Source organism: Bos javanicus, chromosome 9 (genome assembly GCF_032452875.1).
Source record: "Bos javanicus breed banteng chromosome 9, ARS-OSU_banteng_1.0, whole genome shotgun sequence".
NCBI classification, from domain to species: Eukaryota; Metazoa; Chordata; class Mammalia; order Artiodactyla; family Bovidae; genus Bos; species Bos javanicus.
The window spans coordinates 34,389,407-34,397,613 of record NC_083876.1 but is presented as its reverse complement, the minus strand read 5'-3'; the positions used below and the strand labels follow the sequence as shown (position 1 = coordinate 34,397,613).

At 45.5% G+C, this 8,207-nt stretch overlaps 1 protein-coding gene across 3 annotated transcripts in view; it reads left to right on the top strand.

Moving 5' to 3' along the window:
• Positions 1–5,444: 5,444 nt before the first annotated feature.
• DSE (dermatan sulfate epimerase) overlaps positions 5,445–8,207 on the top strand; it is a 78,114-nt gene continuing 75,351 nt past the window's right edge. Inside the window, exon 1 of one of the 3 annotated variants that reach the window (XM_061427504.1) lies at positions 5,445–5,528. The gene's annotated coding sequence lies outside the window, so the exon portion shown is untranslated. The other 2 variants (XM_061427503.1, XM_061427502.1) reach the window with 2 other exon arrangements.

Here is an 8,207-nt window from a genome sequence, read left to right as displayed (position 1 = left end):
CCCATGAATCGCAGCACACCAGGCCTCCCTGTCCATCACCAACTCCCGGAGTTCACTCAAACTCAAGTCCATCGAGTCGGTGATGCCATCCAGCCATCTCATCCTCTGTCATCCCCTTCTCCTCCTGCCCCCCAATCCCTCCCAGCATCAGAGTCTTTTCCAATGAGTCAACTCTTCGCATGAGGTGGCCAAAGTACTGGAGTTTCAGCTTTAGCATCATTCCTTCCAAAGAATACCCAGGACTGATCTCCTTTAGAATGGATCACATACTTAGCTTTAATATCAGTAAACTGTTAATTATTCCTCATCTAAAAGATGCAATACATGAAAAGCAGTCACGAATTTCATTGCTTCATACAGTTAATCTCACCAGTATAAGAAAAAGCCTGAATAGCCTGGCTATTGGAATTCAGTATTTATAATACTTGGGCAGCAGAGATGTGAAATGAACATTACAATCTGAAAGCAGTTTCACTAGTTCAACCAATATTGAAATCAAGTATCACTTCCCCAAATTGCATATCCAACAAATGTATTTAGAAATAAACATATTAGTGAACTGATATAAATGAAACTGATCTTCACAATATTTTATATAATTATTAAACCAGGAGAAGCATGACAAACAAACTTATTTTTTAAATCTAATGCTTTGTTTGATTCAAGTGCCCATTACCCCTGTAGAACAGTGGTTCTCAAGCTTTCTCTACACTGGTGTCATAGGGCTTTAAACACTGAGTTATTATGCTTTGATTGGTACAGGCTACAGTCTGGCATCACAAGTTCTAAAAGCGCCCCCAACCGGGTAGTTCTAAAGTACAGCTGAGTTGGGGAACCATTGTTGCGGAGTATTGGTTCTAACTTTGGCTGCATTCTGGAACCATCTATCATCTTAAAAAGAATATGGGATGCCTGGACTTCGTCCAAGAAAGAATTAAATCAGAATTCTGAGAGTAAGTCTGAGCATTGGTGTGTTTTAGGTCCTCCCCTAAAACAAATAATTCAGTTCAGTTCAGTCGCTCAGTCCTGTCCAACTCTTTGCAACCCCATGAATCGCAGCATACCAGACCTCCCTGTCCATCACCAACTCCCGGAGTTCACTCAAACTCACGTCCATCGAGTCAATGATGCCATCCAGCCATCTCATCCTCCATCGTCCCCTTTTCCTCCTGCCCCCAATCCCTCCCAGCATCAGAGTCTTTTCCAATGAGTCAGCTCTTCACATGAGGTGGCCAAAGTACTGGAGTTTCAGCTTTAGCATCATTCCTTCCAAAGAAATCCCAGGGCTGATCTCCTTCAGAATGGACTGGTTGGATCTCCTTGCAGTCCAAGGCACTCTCAAGAGTCTTCTCCAACACCACAGTTCAAAAGCATCAATTCTTCGGCGCTCAGCTTTCTTCACAGTCCAACTCTCACATCCATACATGACTACTGGAAAAACCATAGCCTTGACTAGACAGACCTTTGTCGGCAAAGTAATGTCTCTGCTTTTGAATATGCTATCTAGGTTGGTCATAACTTTCCTTCCAAGGAGTAAGCATCTTTTAATTTCATGGCTGCAGTCACCATCTGCAGTGATTTTGGAGCCCAGAAAAATAAAGTCTGACACTGTTTCCACTGTTTCCCCATCTATTTCCCATGAAGTGTTGGGACCAGATGCCATGATCTTTGTTTTCTGAATGCTGAGCTTTAAGCCAACTTTTTCACTGTCCTCTTTCACTTTCATCAAGAGGCTTTTGAGTTCCTCTTCACTTTCTGCCAGAAGGGTGGTGTCATCTGCATATCTGAGGTTATTGATATTTCTCCCGGCAATCTTGATTCCAGCTTGGGCTTCTTCCAGTCTGGCGTTTCTCACGATGTACTCTGCATATAAGTTAAATAAGCAGGGTGACAATATACAGCCTTGACGTACTCCTTTTCCTATTTGGAACCAGTCTGTTGTTCCATGTCCAGTTCTAACTGTTGTTCCTGACCTGCATATAGGTTTCTCAAGAGGCAGGTCAGGTGAAACAAATATTAGGTGATGTTAATATTCAGCCTTAGGGTGAGTTACTATTACAGAACACTGCCTGAATATTCCCCATGGCCTCCCAAATATGTAAGTATGAAGTCCCATAAGGTTTGTCTTCCACGTTAGTGGAAACCTGGCATAAACTCAGCTACTTTCAGCAGGGCTGTGAGGGGGTGGGTGCATGAAGACAGAAGTAAGGCTATTTCTTGAAATAACAGACCATAACAGTACACGGACATTGGGCAATCATATTCCTGGACCATGAACCTGTCCTCAGAACTTTCTTAACATAACTCTTCACTAATTGTACTTCTCTAGAAAAAGCCAGAGTTTGGTAAAAAGAGAATTAAGTACTACCTGAGCACCTGAATCGCCCAAATTAAAAAGTCTCAGTAAATATTTATTTTCTAATCTTCTTAGTGATACCCACATTGCTTTACGTTCTCAAAAGCCATGTTCAGCAGCATGCTAATGCAGTGTCAGCAGTGGCAGGCATCTGAGAATGAGAACTTGAATGTTGACATGGCATACAGACTAAATTTGCAGAACACATGAAGGTGGGAGGTAGAATTATTCAATTACCTCGATGATACCTAACATGTCAAGGTAAAAGGGCCTCACTTAACATGTGATTCTATTAAATTTTATTGTGCAAAGTGCTGAAAAAACTATAATGGGAATAGGCTGGGAAGAAGTACTTTGGAGAAGACATGAAAAAGTCTTTTCTGCTTTCGAGTTTTAGTAGGTTACAACATAGGAGTCAATAGGGTGACATTGCTCCCATAATAGTTCCTAGGATTTACTTGGGAAAATACAGTAATTAGAACAAAGCCATTAAACATTTGTGTTATTTGAATGAAACCTTGAATTTCATTTTTGGGGGTCAGATTTTGAAACGAGCAATGGCAAAGTAAACCACCTTCCAAGGGCTTTCAGAAAAGAGGAGGAAAAGCTGATGGAGTTGGTAGATATCCAGGCAAACTGAAGCACTCTCCCATGGAATTAAGGCTACAAGCATCCTGGAAGACTCCAGAGGGCAGGATTACAGATCTTTTGAGTCCTACTATATGGGGGACCGTTTGCAAGAGGTAGATGTTACTCAGATTTCCAGGTCAATTTACAGCAAAACGGGGGGCAAAGGGGAATAAATGACAGTGGGTACTGTCTCCTTTGAAGATTTCTTAATCCTGGTTGCACATTCTGATCACCAGGGAAGAGATTTTAAAATGCTGATGCTTACATGTTAGCCTTAGAGATTCTGATTTATTGGTCTAGTGTGGGGTCCCCATTAAAAACTATTTTATCACATCTCCCCCGTTGCTTTAACGTTTTGGGTTGGAGAATCACTGAGTTAGATGACTACTTATGGGAAGGTTAAATAAATCAAACCAGATGCTTTTTCTAAGGTCTCTTCCAAGTTTGGGAAGGTAAGTAGAAACAACACTTACGGGTTACATACTACAGCTAGACCCTTTCACAATTAATCTTCTCTAATAGCTGAATCAATACATGTAATTCGCTTAGCACAGCATCTGGCATGTAGCAACTCTCAAATATTTGATATTCTTCAATGGAGGTATTATACCTCTGTTACAGTTAAGAAAACCAAGGCTCCGGGGTTAGCTTTCCAAGGACCCTTGTAGTAAACTGCAAATGAGGATTATCATTATTATTTATTTTTGGCTTCGCTGAGTCTTTGCTGCTGCACCTGGGCTTTCTCGTTGCTGTGAGTAGGAGGCTACTCTTCTTTGCAGTGTGCAGGCTTCTCACTGGGGTGGTTTCTCTTGCTTGCGCAGCATGGGCTTTAGAGCACCAGCTCAATAGTCAGTTGCACTGGGTAGTTGTGAAGTTCAGTTGCCCTGTGGCATCAAGGATCTTCCTGGACCAGGGATCGAACCTGTGTACCCTGCATTGGCAGGCATATTCTTAACCACTGGACCACCAGGGAAGCCGCTCAAATGAGGAGTTAAACCAGATTAAACTAGTTTTAAGTTCTAGAGCTCCTTATCTCCTCCACCATCCGCCCCTAAAACATCTGGAAGTTTATGCAAATCAGTGGTGTACTTGATTGAACATTTAATATATTTAACAAAACCACTTCCTCTTGTCCATTTTGTAAGGAATCTCTCTGCAAATGCAATTTCTGGAAAGAAAAAAAAAACAGCAGAAAAGTCGACATCCACATTTTTTTTTCTTTTTTTCTAATGTGGCCTGAGGAAATCTGTAGGTCTTGAGAGCTTCTAAGGACCGGGAAAACGGACAGAGGTGGTCCTTTAGAAGTCATAACAGCGGAGAGGCAAGGGAGTAAAGCACTCCTCTCAGGTAAAACCTCTCTAGTGCTAACGAATGGATGAAGATCTGTCACTTCTGTACCTTGTAGCTTCGGTAGTTTAATTACATGCTAATACTGATGGAGGCGAAGTTATTAGCCCTGGGATGATGGCTCTGGTCTTATCTGACACCTTTCTGAGGTCAGATTGAACCAGGCTGTGTGCGATGGCTGCTTCAAGAAAATGTAGGAAAATTCTCTAAAGACTGTGACTACTAAGGTTGCAGATCGTCCACCTGAAAAACTCGGATGACAGTCTCTCTCTCTTGTCCCCCCAGGATAGGAGATAGGGTAAATTAAATTTCTTCCTGTCAGCTGTATATTTCGAATGTTCTGTTCCTGACCCTTGACCTTTGATTGTAATCTGTTTCATTTGTAGAGTCCCCTGCTTTTGATTTACTGTATTTTGTTCGAACGGTTAAAGCGGGAACTGCTTCTAAATAGATGATTTCCTCCTTTCTCTCTGAAGAGAGTAAAAACCGAATCCGGGAGAAACGGAGTAACAATTTTGGAAAAGGCGCGGGGAGCGGGGAACAGTCTCCGGTGTAAAGTTCTCTCCACGTTTTCCTCTCCCGGAGCTGTTGTGAAGCATCCATCAGCTCCTCCCCTCGGGCCTCCAAAAGTACCCCGCGGTTGGGGCGATTCTAGAGTCGAACCCAAAGCGTGTGGGGTCCTTAGAAACTAGAGCAAGTTGAAGCCAAAGAGGCCTGGCAGGGTAGGGGTACGTGCATTCGGGCTCGAGTGGAGGGGAAGGCCGACAGCCGCGAGTCCTCGGAGAGGAGGAGGAGGGCGAGAAAGCGGGGCGGGCCGGAGGTTGGGGTCCCGCAGCGGGAAGGGGTCCCCGTTTCCCCCTCCCATCCTCGCCGCCCGGGGCTCTGGTGACGTTGCGGTTTCCTCCTCCCTCCAGCGAGCCTCAGCGCCCGCCGCGTCCCGCCCTCCTCCCCTTTCGCCCACACCCACCCGCCCGCGCCGGCCCGGCTCGCAGTAGCGCCGCCCGAGGCTGCAGCGGCGCATCCTGTGGCGCGGCGCCCACCCGCACCCATGGCGCGGCTGGCGAGCTGAGGGTTCGGCTCCGAGGGCGCCGGGGGCCCGGGCGCCTTGGAGAGAAGGGGGCCGGGAAGGGGTTCCGGAGCCTGGGCCCAAGCTGGAGAGGCGACGCCCGAGAGGACGAAACCGCGGCGGGGAGCGGTAAGCGGAGGGGCGCGCGAGTGGTGGGCAGCGGCGCGCGGCGGACGTCGCTCTGGACCCCGCGCCGCGCAACTTTCTTCCGGAGTCTCGGGCGGGTCGTCGGCCAGACTGGCCGGGAGCCGGCGGGAGGCAAGCGCAGAGCCACGTCCCCCGCCGGGCGCCGAGCGCCGAGCGCCGCGACCTGCGCGCCCGAGCCCAGCTCAACTGGGGGGCGCGCGAGGCGTGAAGCCGGAGCCGTGAGTTTCCCCGGCGGCAGGGCAGCTTTGAGTCCCTTTCCAACCCTTGGGTGCCCAGCGCAGAGCTGGGCGCACGGTAAAAACTCGGAGATCACTTTTCTGTGCGTCGGGTCCGGCCGGCCCAGCCGCGATTTCCCGGACGGCCGGGGGCTCCGGCTTCCCTCTGCCCGGTAGGTTGGCACAGTTTCGCGCCCTCCTTTCCCTCCGTCTCCCTGTTAATTGGGGTGGTGGTGATCGGGTGTGCCGATCCTGGCGCTGGCAGCCAGCCTCTGCGACTGTGGAAGCCAGGCAAGCACGTCTCGAGCCTCCCTAGACGCCGGATTCCAAAGCCGCCAGGCTCCACCGACACTTGGAGAAATTGTTGGTAAACCTCACTCCCAGGCAGCCCCTGGTGGTGGGGTGGGGGGTGGGGCGTGCTTGACTCACAGGCTGGGAAGCTCTGTGAGCAATGCCACATGGGCTCTGTCGCGGATGGAATCTAAGCTGTTTGTGACCTCAGAATTTTCTCATTTTCATCGCTCGGCTGAGGCATCAACCTCTGCTCAGGCTGGCGGGCATTGAAGGCTGAAACCGAATCGATTGCTTATAAGTAGGAGGTGAACCTCATTTACTTGGAATTCCTTAGATCAGGAAATGACACTTTTAGTTTCTAGGGATCTCCGTGTTATAGGGTTCTTTTAAACATTTTTTCATTAGTCATGCTTTAGAGAGTCATGGTTTAGTTGACATTAAATTTGAGAACGGACGTTCTCACTGAGAAATAGTTTCAAAACAATTTTTTCCCCCAGTATTTTATGTTTCACATAATAGACCTTAACCTTTCAGGAATTTCCTTTTCTTCAGTTTTTGTTTTTTTTTAATTTCGCAATAAATGATAACTTGTATGAAATGAAATAGGATATGCAATATTTTGTAGAATATTCTGACTACTTCTAAAATGAGATCCCCAAATTGTTTGCAGGATTCATGCAAGAAATTTGTATATCATGTACTACAAGGTTACCATACAGATAGTTATGTGTCCTTTTGTAAAGTGTGCAGGTAAGATGTGTTCTATAAAAATAGAGAAGAGAAAATGTGGACAAAAGGGAAATTTGCAACAGAAAACAGTATAGACCCCTTGTCACTGAAGGACTTATTAGCACCTTCCTGGGCCTGCTGGGTAGAAGGTTTTTAAAGTTCCTCTCTCTGAGGTTTGGGGCCTGGTTATGGAAAGACTGGGTAAGAAGTTAGCCACATGAAGTCAGGACCATCATAATACCTAACATTTGTGTGTCTATCTACTTTAGTATTTATAAAGTTAGTCCACAAATTAGCTAATAACATGTTTTCAGTGAGATTTGTTGACCAGTCCAATATCCCACAATGCTGCCTTGAGGGGATCTGATGGTCATCCATGAGGTTCTTAACTTCACTGAGGTTGTACTGCCCTTCCCAAGACCTCATTATAAAGGTTTCTTTTAATCTCTGAAAAAGTATTTTAAGATCATAGATGAAAATACATTCTGCAATTAAGCACTAAGATGTTTGTTTATACATTTCTTAATATTTGTAGTTGAATATTTTGGTATTTATTTCTACTTGCGTTGGATGACACTCTGTCCCATGAAAGAAATTACATGATTTCCACTCAATATTACAATTGCAACAAATGATTGGAAAGGAATAAGGAAGATACAGCATTTAGATTGAGGTTTTACTGTATCAATAATGTTTGTTTCTCAAAGGGGTAAAGAAACTAGTAAAAAATTAGCATTCTGTAGTTGCACTGTGTATTAAATATTACTTGCATGCATGCTAAATCGCTTCAGTCATACCCAACTCTTTGCAACCACATGGACTGTATCCATCCAGGCTCCTCTGTTCATGGAATTCTCTAGGCAAGAATACTGGAGTAGATGGCCATGCCCTCCTCCAGGGATCTTCCCCATGCAGGGATTGAACCCGTGTCTCTCATGTCTTCTGCATTGGTGGGGGTTCTTTACCATTAGCGCCATGTGAGAAGCCCAGATATCATTAGCATGTTTGTATATGTTCTTATCCTTTTTTCACCTTCTTCCCCCATAAATTAAAAAACCAAAACTTTTTTTATGTTAGAATATGTTTGTGGCAGGCCTTTGAGGAGATCAAGACCCTCTTGTAGAGGGAAGGTCATCATTGTAGTGGATCCTTTTATTCCGATTACTGAGAAGGGCTGGATCTTTACTATTATGAAGGAGTGGGTAAGGTGGAGATTCCATGTCCATCAATCCTTCTGAAAGAATGGCTCCAAGTAGAGGACAGGACAGTTCTTTTGACTATATTATAAAATGCCTTAGGATTTTCTCATCTTGGAATTACATTATCTTCACCCATGGTAATTTGTGGGCTTTGCAGGTGGCCCTAGTGGTAAAGAACCTGCCTGCCATTGCAGGAGACATGAGAGACATGCGTTCAGTCCCTA